Source organism: Amia ocellicauda, chromosome 17, assembly GCF_036373705.1.
Source record: "Amia ocellicauda isolate fAmiCal2 chromosome 17, fAmiCal2.hap1, whole genome shotgun sequence".
Taxonomy (NCBI): Eukaryota; Metazoa; Chordata; class Actinopteri; order Amiiformes; family Amiidae; genus Amia; species Amia ocellicauda.
Window position 1 is genome coordinate 405,837 of NC_089866.1, and position 15,127 is coordinate 420,963.

General features: G+C 43.6%; 1 protein-coding gene across 1 annotated transcript in view; it reads left to right on the forward strand.

The window, feature by feature from the left end:
* The first annotated feature begins 205 nt into the window (after positions 1 to 205).
* Positions 206 to 15,127, forward strand: part of card11 (caspase recruitment domain family, member 11) — a 36,021-nt gene continuing 21,099 nt past the window's right edge. The window contains exon 1 of the mRNA XM_066689493.1: positions 206 to 404. The gene's annotated coding sequence lies outside the window, so the exon portion shown is untranslated. The remainder of the gene's footprint in view (positions 405 to 15,127) is intronic.

Consider the following 15,127-nt stretch of genomic DNA (forward strand, 5'->3'; position numbering starts at 1 on the left):
TTTTTCTGTCCTAACTAATACACGGACCCCCACCCGCCTCCACGCAGCGCAAGTGGACACAGGGCGCACATTTCCGCAGGTCTGCGCTGCTGCACCAATGGGATCGATGGGACTGTGCAGATCTGCGCAGAACTGCGGAAATCTGCGCGACGAGGAGGCGACCCGTTTTCCTGTCCTGCCGCTATATCGACGCCCACCTGCCGCAGCGCAGCGCAGTTTGACTCGGAGTGTCGCAGCCGCAACCTGCCTTCCGTGCTGAGCGCGAAGTGCGTCCTGAACCGAAGCGCCGAGGCTCTGTGGAGCTGAACCGCCGCCTCCGACACAGCCCTCCCGCGGATGGACCGGCTCCGGTGCTGACCTGGGCTCCTCGGGCGGCAGGGAAGACACAGACACCGGGCAGACAGGTAGGGGTCGGGCTCAGGTTTTCTGGATGTTTCTGCTCTGTTTGCACTGATGCGCTCTGCCCGGGACCGAGCCGCTGCGGTGACGTTTCATCATCACTCTGGGTTTAAACATGTTTTGCTGACCAGCATTTTCGGACCAAATATCTAGAAAGACATGGTCTCTTCTCCTGCCACTGATCAGGCAGTCTGAGGGGAACAAGTTGCTTTTCCTGCTCATTTGGTGAAATTGTGATCCTTTGGGTGTTGATGCCTTCAGACTGTACTGGCGCTGCAACTGTTGCGTATTAACAATTGTATACTTTCTGTCTTGAACTTTTATCAATGTAACATGTTTTCCTAGCACACTGGAGCATGGCGGAGAAATAGGGAAAGTGCAGTAAAACAAACCGTTTGTGTTTCAAGAGTTTGCAAGTCTTGAAAAAAGGTAAACTTTGGTGCAAACAATGGAGACTGAACAATTTTAACTATTTTAACAATGTATTGTTGTTGTTCTTCTTATTATTATTACAAAGCTACAATAGATGTATTGGTCGTTGTATGCTGAGATGGCTTTTCATTTGAGTTATGTATCCTGCTTTTCCTGCATGTAATGAAAACGAGTGAATAGTCTGTCTGAAGAACTGGAACTGTTAGACCACACCCAGAGAGAGACAGAGAGGCATAGGCCAGGGATTGGGACAGTTGTCTGACGGATGAGATGTTGTGTCGAGCCTGTATGATTGCTTGTCTGGACCACAGATGGGAAGGGAAAATGCAGGGATTTCTAAAACCTGGGCTTTGGGATCTCGGCATCTCGTGGTTTTCTCAGTCTGTCGCTGGGTTCACTATGATCTGATTCAGCCCTTAATTAATAGAGGTCAGACCTGAAGGCCCTGGTTATTCACGGTGCTGCAGGGCTGCTCACCTGCTGCTAATCTGCTTCATGAGTTTGTTAGGCGCTGCCCTCAGTGAGGGCAAAGGACACTCATCCACACAGTACTATACAATCATTGGTTAAGACTACCGCTCTATCACATAGTCCTTACAGGTGTGGCCCCTGTAGGACTGTGGCCCTTGAGGCATCGGAGCGGACAGCCCATGAAAAATGTGTCCATTAAAAAGCTAGTAAATGGCAGAGGCTTCAGTCATTGTGGCACTTGAGCCTGTGTGCTGGTGAGTTATTTAACCAGAACTGAATTTAACCCTGGCTGATGAGACAGCAGGTTGATCTGCAGATGATGTGCACCGAAAGAATTCTGTGCACACGGAACGAACACGTTTAGGCCCCAGGTCAGAATCAGGATGTTGTGTAGAGTTCACACTTTTGCTGCAGTGCTCTGGACGGTTGTCAGAGCTCATTCCTGGGATCGTCTCTTCCATGTACAGTGGGCTCAGCAGGTGTTTGTACTCCGGTCGTGCAGCATAACCGGAATACCTGGACGCAGTGAAGAGCCCAACTATCGCACGGTGGAGCGTGTGAGGCATGTGCACTGCGTGTGTCATGTCCCACAAAAGGTTTTGTAGATGTTAGTTTATACAAAGTGGGCACTGTATCTTGCCTGTGGTATGCAAAGTCCTTTATGTTACGGAGCACAACACGGGTAACACAGGTGGGCATGCGGGTGATAAGAGTGGAATGTAAATAGTCATCATGGCGTCGGTGATGGACAGGAAATGGAGGGAGGTATTGATGTAGTACTGTAGTAACCCAACACCCAGGACCTGGGGTCACAGTATGAATTGGGCAGAACCAGCACATCTGAAGGCTGCATATTGAAACCCAACCCCTAACTCACTCATTACTCCATATCTGCCCTGAGGTGCTGAACTCTGAAACCATTATAAATGGGACTCCACAGTAAGCTGGAATGTTTAGCTCTTTAAATGAAATGAGAGCTGGATGGCCCATCAAAAGAGAACACCTAGGGGAGCATCTGCTTTCATGGAGGAAACTGTGTTTAGGTTTACTGCCTTTTATTCCCAAAATATAATGCCAACAAATAGGAGTTACATAAAAATACTAAATGCATAACATATGTTTTTTGGAAAAATTATATAAGCATATTGTGTGAGATTTCAAACAGGCAATATTGCAATAATAATAATAATAATAATAATAATAATAATAATGCACTAGCTATACGAAAGGATATTATCAAACAATAAAATTAAAATGGAAGACATTAAATAAATTGCTGCACATTTTTGTTACAAAAAACCAAATACCCAATAGACTCCATTAGGGCTGATATTATTAAAATAGTGATTTCCAACTGAAAATTATACAGACTAAAATGTATAACATTATTGAACTAAATTACAGTATTTTCTGTTTGTGAGAGCGTTTCCTCTGTGGTTTTGAGCAACATTTATTTTAAGACATCAAATGTGGAAGTAGATGTTAAACCTTAAGAACTGTATTAATAGAACTGGGTTAGTTTGCAGAATAATTGACAAACCTCACACTGCTGGATAAAATGTTCTCATTGGGTCGAGTCGCTTTCTCACAAATGATGGAACTTAAAGGACCAATTGTAAAACGCAAAGTAAAACTTGTTGGTTACACAAATATGGACAGGAGTAGATATTTGTGACTTCAGATTCCAGTAGCTACAATAACACAAATTGTCAAAGTCGCTTGTGTGTTTGTCTCTGTTCTCCTGTTGATGAGGAAAATAAATCATTAATATCAATCTTTATGAAGTTTCGGTCAGCAAGGGACAAAAACATTTGCTTTTCAATTCAGTATCAACCCACAGGCATGACAGAGGTGCTGGGGAAATTAGAAACACAATCTGTAGGGGTTCACAGATTACCAGGCAGAAAGCCCTGTACGGATAATATTCAGGTTAAGCCACTGAGGATGTCATGGAAAATAAACTCCAGCTACACAGTGGCGTCAACTGAACTGCACCGTTCTGTTGGAAGATCGTAAAGTCTCGTTCAGAAAATGCAGAAATTGTGTCTATGTCTTTTTCTTCAGAGGTGATTTGCATGTGTCTTATCAGCTCAAAATGACATTTTTGTGTCTCATGCAGCACAAGAAAGAGTTGCATTTCAAAGTTGCAATAAAAACATCGAAGCCACTGATTTAGTTTGTTTGGTTTTCTTATTGAATCGTTAATAAAAGCTCTGAGCAGTTCTCCAATGCTAGTTTGAGATGGTTTGTTTTCTTTCAGCAAAAAGCTCAGACCTCTGGCCTTTGGCGAGTTTGTATGTGTGGCCTTTTCTGTCGTGTCGTACAGCACAGAGCAGTGTCGTGTGTTTGTGCCGCGGTGCACCATAGTGCACTGTCAATTTGTTGAAAGAATGATTAGTAAGCATCTGCTGGTAAATAAGGCTCGGGGTTTATGCTTCAGGTTTTTAACGACTCGAGTATCTCTCCGAAACTGCCCACGTCTCCAGCCTCAGAGGGGAAGTGAAGGTACTCCTCCTCGCGCTCCAGCTATAATTAGCAGCGGCAGCTGTCCGTGCACACACACAGTGCACTCTCTCACTCCCACTGCTCTCGCATCGCACACTCAGTTTTTCCCAGGTAATCACACAAAAGGAGAAAAGAGAGAGAGAAAACGCAGTCAGAAAACCCTCTGAGGCAGACCCACAAACGCGAGAGTCTCTGTGCATGCCGGGGACGATGTCCGGGAGCTCAGCGCCGCCCACGGGCCTTCACCACGGGGCCTCACCACGGGGCCCTGCATGGTGTATTTCTCCTGGCTGGATGTTAAGACTGCTGAGGTGAAATGAACTGAGAAGCTGAATTCAGAAACTGACACACGTATGTTTCAGTGCGTTTGGCTGTGATTGTTTGTAGTTTTGCAGCCTCACCGCCTCTGAGACAGGCAAGGGGTTTGGTACGCCTGGTTGTTTTTCACACTTCATGCCTACAGACCGAAATTGCTTCATTCTAATTGACTGTTTACTTTTTTTTTTCCGAATAGGCCGATGTTAAATTTGCTAGAGCACTGAAAACACACTGTAAACCACATCATCTGCAGCATCTTTTAAAGAGAGAGAGATGCCAGTTTGGTTGTGCATTGGAGTTCACTGACACAAAGTTACATGGCTGGAAACTCAAGGGATGCTCTTGCTTGGAGGCCCTTGTTGGCCCCACTGATGCAAGATTGATTACTGTGGAAACGACATTGGTTGCAGCAGCAGCCTTCGTAGTAGGAGGATTATTTTATGTGGCCGGCATTGTCCATTCAACCATGGTGCTTTGGTCACTACATAGTGCTGAAATGACGTATTTTAGCAAAATTTATCAGCCACACTTTAACATAAGGTGGTGTGGCTACTTGTGAATGAATATATGAATTCCACAGGATTAACACATATCTCACGCACTTTGTCTGAGCTCTGCTGTCAGTCACATGTATAACCACGTTATGCATCATGTGCTCAACATCAGAACTCAAATGAAGTTCATGAGGTATTGATGTGTTAATCTTGTGCTGTTCATTTATCAGTTAATTGCATGTGTATGGGTGTGCTCTAAACACAGGGACTCGTGATCTGTGAAGTGGACTGCGCTTCATTGTGTAAAGTTATCTACGCAGTGTGTCGAGCTGTGGATTATATCTGCTGGCCAGAGAGCTGACATTTTCCACCAGTGCTTATGGAATGATTGGTCCTGTCAGTATCTCTGTCTTCATATCTGGCTTTCCGTGTACACAAGTGTGGGTGCAAGCTGTTCAACCCCCAGAATCACGAAAAAACCCTATAAACTTACTAAATGAGTCGCCCATCTGTTTGTTTTTGTGTTTGTTTGTTTTTCACAGCATGCACAGCTGTATGTAGCATGGTGTCTAAAATGACTGACTGAAAAAGAAGACTAAAATACAAATCTAGCTTTCAAGGTGTGAGAGTGACTGTGATGGGTTTCTCTGAACAGTGCAGTTTATGTTCAAATAACAGCTGTTTCTTCGTTTTCATTTTGAGTTGTAAGTTACAGGGCTTTTAACAGTCGCAAAAATGCTGTAATCGAAGTAATTTCTGCTGCTGCATTTTATTTGATTGTTTACGAGCATAAATTGAACCGAAACACGTGAGCCCCCAAATTTGTTTTACTATAAGCAGCTGCTGATCAGACCTTCATTATTATATGGGACATACTGGCAAATTCCTGGCCTAATGAACAGTTGGGTGCCATTTCATTCACTGTGTGGCTCGAGTTCTCCCTCCTCCAGCGATGTAAGGACGCGTGGCCAGTGGCAGCTCTCCTCCTGCTCTCGAACAGGAGGCTGTGTGTCGCACACAAAGGACACTGTGTTGGTGAACCACTACACCCCCACGGTGGGTTTTTAATGACAGCCGGAGCTGTGGATCTGTGCGTTTGAAGAAGACACTCACTTGTGGAGATACTTTTACTTTAATTGTTAATTCGATATAGTTTTGCAGTTGTGTGACTGACCAATAAAACACTTGAAGCCGGGCTGTAAAGTTCCCGCAGGCTGTTCAGAGAGCGCTGTAGTATCATCTGGATTCTGTTCCCCTTCTCGCTGCGATTGCTGCCTTGATTGTTGTTTTTTATTCTCTGAAAGTCAATTTTGCGGTTATGGAGGGAGATAAACATGAAGTGAATCTAGTGTTCGGGAAATGCAGAAGAGAGAGAAGCAAGCGGTCGTGCAGAAGGAGCGCTCTGGCCACGTCAGTGTGGTGAGACACCCCCGCTGTCTGCTGGAGGTCTGTCTGTGATACTGTTTTCACACCAGACCATGGGCCTGCTGGAAAAAACTTATCTTTCAGCAACACAAACACAAACTGTGAGAACCTCCTTTTCCTGTTTAAGAACCCCCCTCCCTTCCACCACCTCACCCTTCTTCTCTTTCACCTCTGGACTCCTTTCTTCCAGAGTTTAAACCCACCCAACTGCAGTACAAGTGCAACCAAATGAAAGTCCGGTGCCCTGTGTAATTTTGATCCTAAATGTGTTCGATATTTGCATATTTATCTGTGAAATTATGCAAGTGATACAGTTTAATTGGCTGTACTTTACTTGTAGTTTACACTGAGGGTAGCCTGAACTCTGTGGAGTACCTGTGACTGTGAGAGTTGTGTGACCGGCAGTGGACACCTCCCTTGGCTGGACGCTGGATGATGGACAGACATGTGACCGCACTGTAGACATGCATTTGGGTCTTATCCGTTCAATATGAAGACGAGAGCCTTGATCAAATCAAAACATCCAGCGCACGATGTGCGGGTCTTTGTCCGACATGCAACACGCCCCCACCACGTCTACCTAGTGCAGTCACTGTTCTGTGTTTCTAATTTGTGGTCAGTGGCTCGGAGCTTCTGCCATTTCAACACCAGACACTTAAAGTCGGTTCCTGGTGTGCAGCCTCAAGAAAAGCTTATTTTCACTTCTGCTTCGAAGGATGTAAATGTCTCGCTGTCCTTCAGCTGATAAGACTGTCGTGTAGAAGTTGCTGATATCCACTTGTGATCCTCTTGAAATCTGTCTGTGTCCACGAATCATAGAGCTGTTCAGTGCAGGTCTGAATAACAAAACCTGCAACTATAAAAGTGTCATTTTACAAAACCTTTATCAGTGTAAATCGTTGTGACCAGTCAAACTCTCGCACTTTCTCTGCACTGCACAGCACTATTGTTGTTGGGGAAGGCAATAACACCAAAAAATACAATATCACCACGATTAAACAAGAACAAAATCTACCCCTTTTACATTTTCACCGGCCAGCCATATCTGCTTGTTCTGTAAAGACATGTTGAGAGATGTATCATCACTTAATAACACAACTCTGGGACTGCATGGGATCTCTCTGTCAAGAATGGTAGATATAGGTGTGGTGACCCACTTCCAAAATATACCCACCTCCAGACTCCCATAGCCCATGCAGCAGTGCCCATGACACCTCAGGGACAGAGCACACTTACAGGGGAGCTGCATTAGGTATCGTTTATGGGGGGGTTAAGTATATCCAGTGGAGAAAGTTCAAATGAATAAGCTTTTACTGACGAGTTGTGAAGATGGTGCAGCTGGAGTTCATTGAGCTTTTCCGTGCTGATGCAGTTATGTTTTGAACTCGTGGCAACTGGATATTTTCCTCTCAGATGCATTGTTCAGTGTGACAATTAAAGCCTGTGCAATAACTGAAGATTATAGTCTAAATCTGAAACTCCTGCAGACTTCCATATTCAACAGCCTCTTGTCTTCAGATGCTTCCTCGCTTTATTTACTGATTTTGCAAGAACACAGACATGGCATGCTGTTTATCACACTGTGTCGGGTGTTCCCGTCTCGGCTGCGTAGCTCATCTCCTGCAGAGGGAAGGGGCCTGCATGCGATCAGACGGATATTGTATTTTCACAGGGCCTCTCTGGGCTGTTCCTTACCAGTCACAAATAGTGTGTGGTGCTCTGCCTTGATTGGCTGGCGTCGGGCGGCTGGTTTGTGGTCGTTCTATTCTCAGATCAGGCTCAGAGCATGTGGTGGCAGCTTCCGCCAGACTCGCTGTGCTGCGCCGTGGGGCTGCTGGAGCGGGGGGGAGGGGTGAGACACGCAGCAGTCCCCAATCCGTCTGTGCCCCCCACCAGCGCAGGAGTCCAGCATTGCTCCCCAGATGGCTGCCCTGTCTCACCCATCTTCCCACACAGTGCCATTGTTAGTAGAGGCTAGATTCATGTGCATCAAAGTCATAAAAAAAAGTGCTGTGAAATCGAATATCGTTACCTTTTAAATGGTCAACATTTTTGGATTTGTCACATTTTTATAATTGTTTTGCATTTGATTTCAGGCAGTTTCACCTCTCTTTTAATTACTGATGTTAATTGGTCAATAGGCTGGTGTCTGGTCTCCCTGGAGGTGTCTGATTGGCTGATATTCCAGCATAAACTTGTGTTCTACACTGATTGCCAATCAGCAAATTGCACAGATCACGTCTCCTGACTTACAAAAGTCTGCGCTCAGATTTATGGTTTGAATTCAGTGAGGCCTGCGTGTCTCTGACCATCGTCATCTGACCTCAGCTCTCGGTTTGAGCTGTCCTGCTTTTGTTCTGTCTTAATGAACCCTTGCTGGGCACCACACTGAACATGATATTGCTCACACATCCTGCTGTAATATGCATACAGGGAATACTCTACAGCGCTGACGTGTGTGTTCAGGTCACAGGTACCCGTGTTCTTCCCGAGTCAGACCTGTTCATGTGTGCTTTTAACAAGGGAGTTCGCTAATGTCTGTGCTTCACTCTTCTCTGCCGAACCCGAGTCTCACGGCACGCTTTTCTCTGGCGGCTCGGTGACTCGGGGTGCCCTCTCCCCTGGCCAGTTACGGTACGCGGTTTGGAGGGGAACGAAATACAGAGACATCTGCAAACGAAATGAGGAAGTAGAGGAAGCTTCATTAGTCATTTATTCCAAAATAAGAGCAGAGAAGGTGCTGTGCTGCACGGCTGGCTGAGTGAGAGCGTTGCAGGCTTGTCAGCACCGGGGCAGGCCGGTGGGGAGGGTCAGCCCGTGGGGGGGCTATCATGGTGTGAAGCCACAGACATTTCACTATCAGATGAGGAGGTGTTGCTTTCATTCAAGGAGAAATCCACCCCCCCTGTTTTTTCTTTCCTCCTCCACTCACTGAAACTGTTTTAAAACTATCCAGGAGAATATGACTCTTTATTTTCCCTCTCTCTCGCTATCGCTTTCTCTCTCTCTTTCTCTCTGTTTCTTATATTACAAACTAAAGGATAATTCATTAATAGTATTTAGCCAACATGCACATTAACATAAAATGTAACCTTCTATAAGAGGTCTTTATCCAGAACTGAATCAGCACGGCTTTTTTGTGCGTATTGATCTGAATGAAAGTGTCTGTTGTTAGTGCCTGATTTAGCCTAACTGTTGACCTCGAAGAACACCATGAGAACGAGGCGTGTGGTTGCATCCAATGATAGGAGTTGCTTTTCTTATATTTGCATTGCGTTGTTCTCTGGATAATTAATTTAATTCTATCCCTCTTTATCATTCTCATGCTTCTCATGCCAGTATGTGCTCAGTGAAAATAATGTTAAGGTCTATTTCTTTTACACAAGTGTGATATACAGCCATAGCCACATTAATTGGGCAGATCACACTGCACAGAACACTAATGGAAATGTATTGATTTAAAAAGAAGTAAATTTCCTTTAAAACCCCAAAGGTTTGAGCCCATGAATCCCCGGCAGAGCTGAGCAGATCAGACGGGAGCGGAGCCGCCAGCAGATGGGTTTTGACATGAGTTTGGAATATCCTGTTTTAATTGTTTCAGGCTTTGATCGCCAGATTACTTCTGCAGCTCTGGTGCAGAAACACACTCCCCCCAATGTGACTTCACTCGCCTCAGAAAACGTTTAACACTTCAGCTCTCAGTGCAGCCAGTGCCGTGGGTAGTCAGACCTGGGTCAAACGGTCTTCTGTCTTTCCAATGACTGAAAATACTACAGTTATAAATTGTATCCTGTTTCACAATTACAAGTTGAATGTATTTGAAGATGCTTTTTAAAAGTATTGTCCTGTATTTTTCAAATACCTCAAATATGTATTTTATATTCTGTGTTTTCAATTATTTGAATTTCAATGTATGAATCCCATTTATACATCACAACAAACTCAGCACAATAATAAGCATGGTCTACAATCACCAACACATCAAGTAAATTGAAAGTAAATGTTGAGTTGCAGAGTCCCTACCTTCTCTGTTGTGTTTTGGCCACATTTGTGTTGTAGTTAAACTGTTAACAGTATGATGAGCACTGACTATGTGTTGTTTAGATATTTTTCCAGCATGACACGCAGCCGCTCGATTTTGATTAACAAGCCCATTTTTCTTTCTTTGTCTCGTCTCCTCCCCCAATTTGATAATAAAACAGAGACGAGGAGTCAGTGAAAGTGACCAATTTATACTTCGGGGACAGACAGGATATTTTTCTCCCGTTGTCCTTGTTAGGTCTATGTTAGGAATCTCACATTGTTTATTTAATCTTCTTATGCCGTGTTAGTGTTGTGCCATGTTCATGTTGTTGTGATGCACAAATAAGGTTATATTTTCAAATACAACACATTGATTGAAATACAAATGACTGAAAATTGAGAATATCAAATACTAGTGAAAATACACTACTGAAGTATTTGCAAATACAAGTTCAGTTAATTAGTGAGTGTCAAACAGGATACAATTTGTAATTTTGAAATGGTATTTGATGTCATTAAAAATGCAGAAATACAAAAGTGTCATGGTGTTGACTAATGTCTTGTCACAGTTAGCGCTTTTCCACCAACAAGGAGCCGGTGCCTAATTTGGAACCATTCCTTGCTTTCTGGCACGGAGACGCTTTTTCTGGCACCAAAAACTTGCTGGTCTGGAAAAAAAGTCACGTCAGGGGCCGGGGGCGGGGTAAAGACGTCTCCACAGAAAGTTATTTGCTGGAGTTCAGCTGCCATGTTTAAACTGCTAGCAGAGACGCGAGTTTTGATTAAAAATCAGCAGCGAACAGCGGTCTGTAGAGGAGAGAGACACTACAGTGACATTATGGTCTCGCCAGGTCCGCTCACTAGTTAGGAGTTGGCAAATGGCAGCAATTAGGGCTGAGCGGTATACCGTAAACAACGATATACCGGTATTCATTTACGGACCAGTTTGGACTTTTACTATACCTTCATATCGTTTTTTTTAAGTTTTGAATTATTTACTGTGTCAATGAGTCATAGCATTCAGCTACCGGTAAACTGGATCATGTTCGCGTATCCCACAACTCGCTGCGCCGGCAACTTAATTATTGTGCATCATAGATTTACATTCAATTTTTAAAAATAATAGATGTACTTATTTAATAAAGCATTGACAAGTGTGGATCTAGAATTCTATATCTATGATTTTGACAGGGCTGTTCACAGCTTCATTGTTTAATGAAAGTTGACATTCGCATCCAATAACAAGGGGGCTGTAGTAGATTTCATTCGCTTAACATGTCCTTGATTTCTGCATAATCCTTTGTCTCTCAGCCACAGCTCGCCTCCCGCAGCAGCTTCTCAGAGCTGAGCTGGGCTGCGCGATTCTGCGCAGATTTCTGTGGCTGGAATCTTAGTGGCGTCACGCAGAAACACTGCAGGAACACGCGTGTCTGAGTCTCTGCGCAGATCTGCGCTTCTCGAACGCGACCTGGAATGAATGCGCCTCGAAAATAAACTCCATATGTATTGTGTGTTGACATGAACAAACAAACGTCATCAATGCACAATGAATGAAGACGAGATGGAGGAGAGTAGTGTGGGTGAAACTTCACAGCAAAGTGACCCAGTGAATCTGTCCAGAAGAAAGGTGCGTCGTGTATAGTGTGGACATGATTTGGTTTCACAACAACTGACACAGAACAGGAAACGTAATTCAATGTCAGTTGTGTCCTATTATTTTTGCTTTATGAACAGTATAAAATGGCCATTAAAATACCGTCATACCGTCAAAAATGTGAAAATACCGCGATATTGTATTTTGGCCATGTTGCCCAGCCCTAGCGCAGCTTCCGTGTCAGGAAATACGTGTTACAGCGATATTATGATGATGAGAGTTAATGCGACGATATAGATTGGACAGAAATGTTGTTCGTTAATGAACTGGTCATTAACTGGTCCGGTGTGACGAGCCATGTGTCCCGGGTTGGTTTGCGCATGATTAATACTTTATGAATAAATTAATTTTCTTAGCACAGGCCGAATTACACAAAACATACATATTGTACAGTAAGAGAAGATCAAATACACAGTAAGATCTGTTAGTGATGCGCTTTGTGCTCACACGCCAGCAGTGCTGACAATGGATTATTATTATTATTATTATTATTATTATTATTGTTATTATTATTATTATTATTATTATTATTATTATTATTATTATTATTATTATTGTATTATTATGTATTTGTTAGCAGACGCTCCAGGGCGACTTTCATAACATAAGAGCATTGCTGCGTGTCTGGCAACAGGGACAATGTAACACTGATTTGGGACCATCATCCCAGACTTCATTGTTATTGATCTGTCCACGACTGAGCCGCAAACACCCCCAAAACATCCGCATCCATAATCAATAGGCTAGCCTATAGTCATTGTGTTTAAACATGAATAAAAGTAAAAATACTACACAAAATGAATGAAAATGTATCCACTCATACAAAGTATATTCATAATGAACGATGTGCGCGGTGACGAATGCATGTTAACTCTGTCTTGTATTTTATTCAATACAGTAAAAGTGTCTGAAATAGCTAATCGGTGTAAATCCCTTAATGCATCAATAAAAATATATAAAAATAAGGCTGTTATCTTTGCATATTCGTATAGTTGTATTATTGTTTCTGTTTGTTTGTTTCTGCTTGTCTACATGTGATTTTGTGTTTTCTGTTTTGTTTTTTACAGTGTGTCTGTGCTGTGTGTAGACGCTGAATGAGTTTGATTTTGATGGTTAAATATGGTTTAAAGACGCAGTCGCCTTGGTGCTGATTATTCCCAGGCCGAGCACCGCTCCGGCTCCAGCACCGGCACCGTGTCGGTGGAAAAGCGCTAAGTGTCGAGTGTAGCACAAACCCCCTGGTGTCCAGCAGGGCGGCAGTGTGAGGCTGGTCAGATCACGCCTGGGGGCTCTCCACAGTCTCCGGTATTGGCCTACTGCTGAGTCAAAGTGGTCATCTCCGATGCAATGGCTTCACAAAACAAAACAAACAAAAAGCGCCGCATATCTTGGCAAAAGGTAAAGTGGGGGGGGGGGGAATCAGTGCCCTTAGCCTCAAAGGGTCCAGAGCTCCCAGGAACCAGATCAGCCAGTTTCTCTAAAGAAATCATTGCTGTTCGGCTTCAGCCTGTATCTGATTTGGAGGGCCAGTGGGCAGGGAGATAAAAGTCTCATGCAAAGGCCACTGCTGGAGCCGTGCGCTATCTGATCTGCTTTTATTTGCAAAGCGTCCGGGAGTAGAGTTTCAACAATGGCAGGACTGTGCTTGCAAAGGTGAGCAGCCACAGACTGGCTTTGTGCGTCTGTGTGGAGGAGGTTATACTATGCAAAGCAGAGGTTTTTTTTCCAGCCGTTATTTATTTTGCTCGGATATACAGTATACACATGTATTACTTTCCCCCGGTTAGTTGGGCGAGAGCAGAACAGTCTCAGTTTGGAGCGGTTCATTGTCATAAAGAAGGGGTGTGTGCAACTTAGTGAATCTGTAAGAATGATTGTGGTTTGGAGTGATTAGTTTTTGTACATTTTTAAAACAAGTACCTCTTGCATGTTGGGCACTGGAAAAGCCTGCTGTCGTGTGTATTGACAGCACAGTGATGTGAGATGGCAGGATGTAAACACTGCACCCCAGAGAGGATGGGACAGGCCATGGTTTGTAAGCTCTATGCATGTCACCAGGTTTTCTAAATAAAGGTACATAAAACAGTGTTTCAGTGTTTTCTAGTAATGGATGCCTTTTATGGACTTATTGTTCTCTGCTGTGATTCACTGTGTACCACAAAACAAAGATAAAATACTATAAAATGTAGCTGGATTTGTGAATACTTTCAACTTTTATCACATTGAATTGCATACATCTCATATATGCTACAGCATATTTGATTATTAATTGATGGAGGGTTGATGAGAGATGAGGCGAGAGAGAGAGAGAGCGAGAGCACCTATAGGAGACTCACAACTCATTAGTTGTATACAAATTACATTCATTTGAGAATCACAATTATTTTGGTGTAAATTTCAAATAAAAAAACTTCAGGTAATATCTCCAGTACATGTGATCTGAAGTGTTTGATCATCAGGGCCCCATGCTGTCACTGAGATGAAACAGTTTTGGTGATTTTGTGAAGGAGGTTGTCTACCTGGAGTGATGTTATAAATCTCGAGAGCAGCGTTGTTCTCCACACGCCTTCATGTTTGGTGTAATTACACTCAGCAGCAGGTGCCCTTGTCTGCTTGGATTACCCACTTGCCAGAGACAGCACCCAGTGTTTATTTATACAGTTGTTTCTGCCTGTTTTTATTTCTCGCGCTCTTAGATTGTGTGTATTTCAGGATGTTCTCTAAGTGATCGGCACATTCAAACAAAATGACAGGAATAGATAAAAACGCCCCTGGATTCATGTTTCCCAGCGAACTCCACTGCCTGAGAGATTTAAACAGCTGTGTAAGAACATAAGGGAAGGTAGGGAAGGTTCCCGTCACCATTTTAGTTTTAAAGGGATTTACTGTACTGTGTTGTGCTGGTGCAGTTGCCTGCGGTTTACCTTTGAACGTCATGTGGAGGAGGGCCTGATCTGGCTTCCTGCTCATGTTTTTAATTTCACCCAGATTTGAGAAAAAAAGAAAAGATCTGTGTTTTGTCGAGGTATACTCTGTGCCTCATCAGCCCTGTGACTGTGCTGCTGAGCGTTATTTGTTTCTTCTGTTACAATATCCCCCCCCTTCCAGCTGCTTTAATAAAAAAAAAGGAAACGTGACAAATTATGTCCGCCATGTTTTCTCGATCTGCAGTGGTTTTCCCCTATATTTGTTTTTCCCTGTCATTTTTTTCACTTAATCACATTGAAATGCTCGTTAACAGAGGCTCCAACATTCTGTTTGGCATCCTGGTCAAAGAGCTGGGGCTGCATCCAGTCACAAAATGTTATTCGATTCACGGTAAAGGAAAGGTTTGGTCTCGGAGCTCAGCTAGGATAATCAATCGAATCGAAATTATCATTTTAATATTCAGTGATTTGGGTTTGGG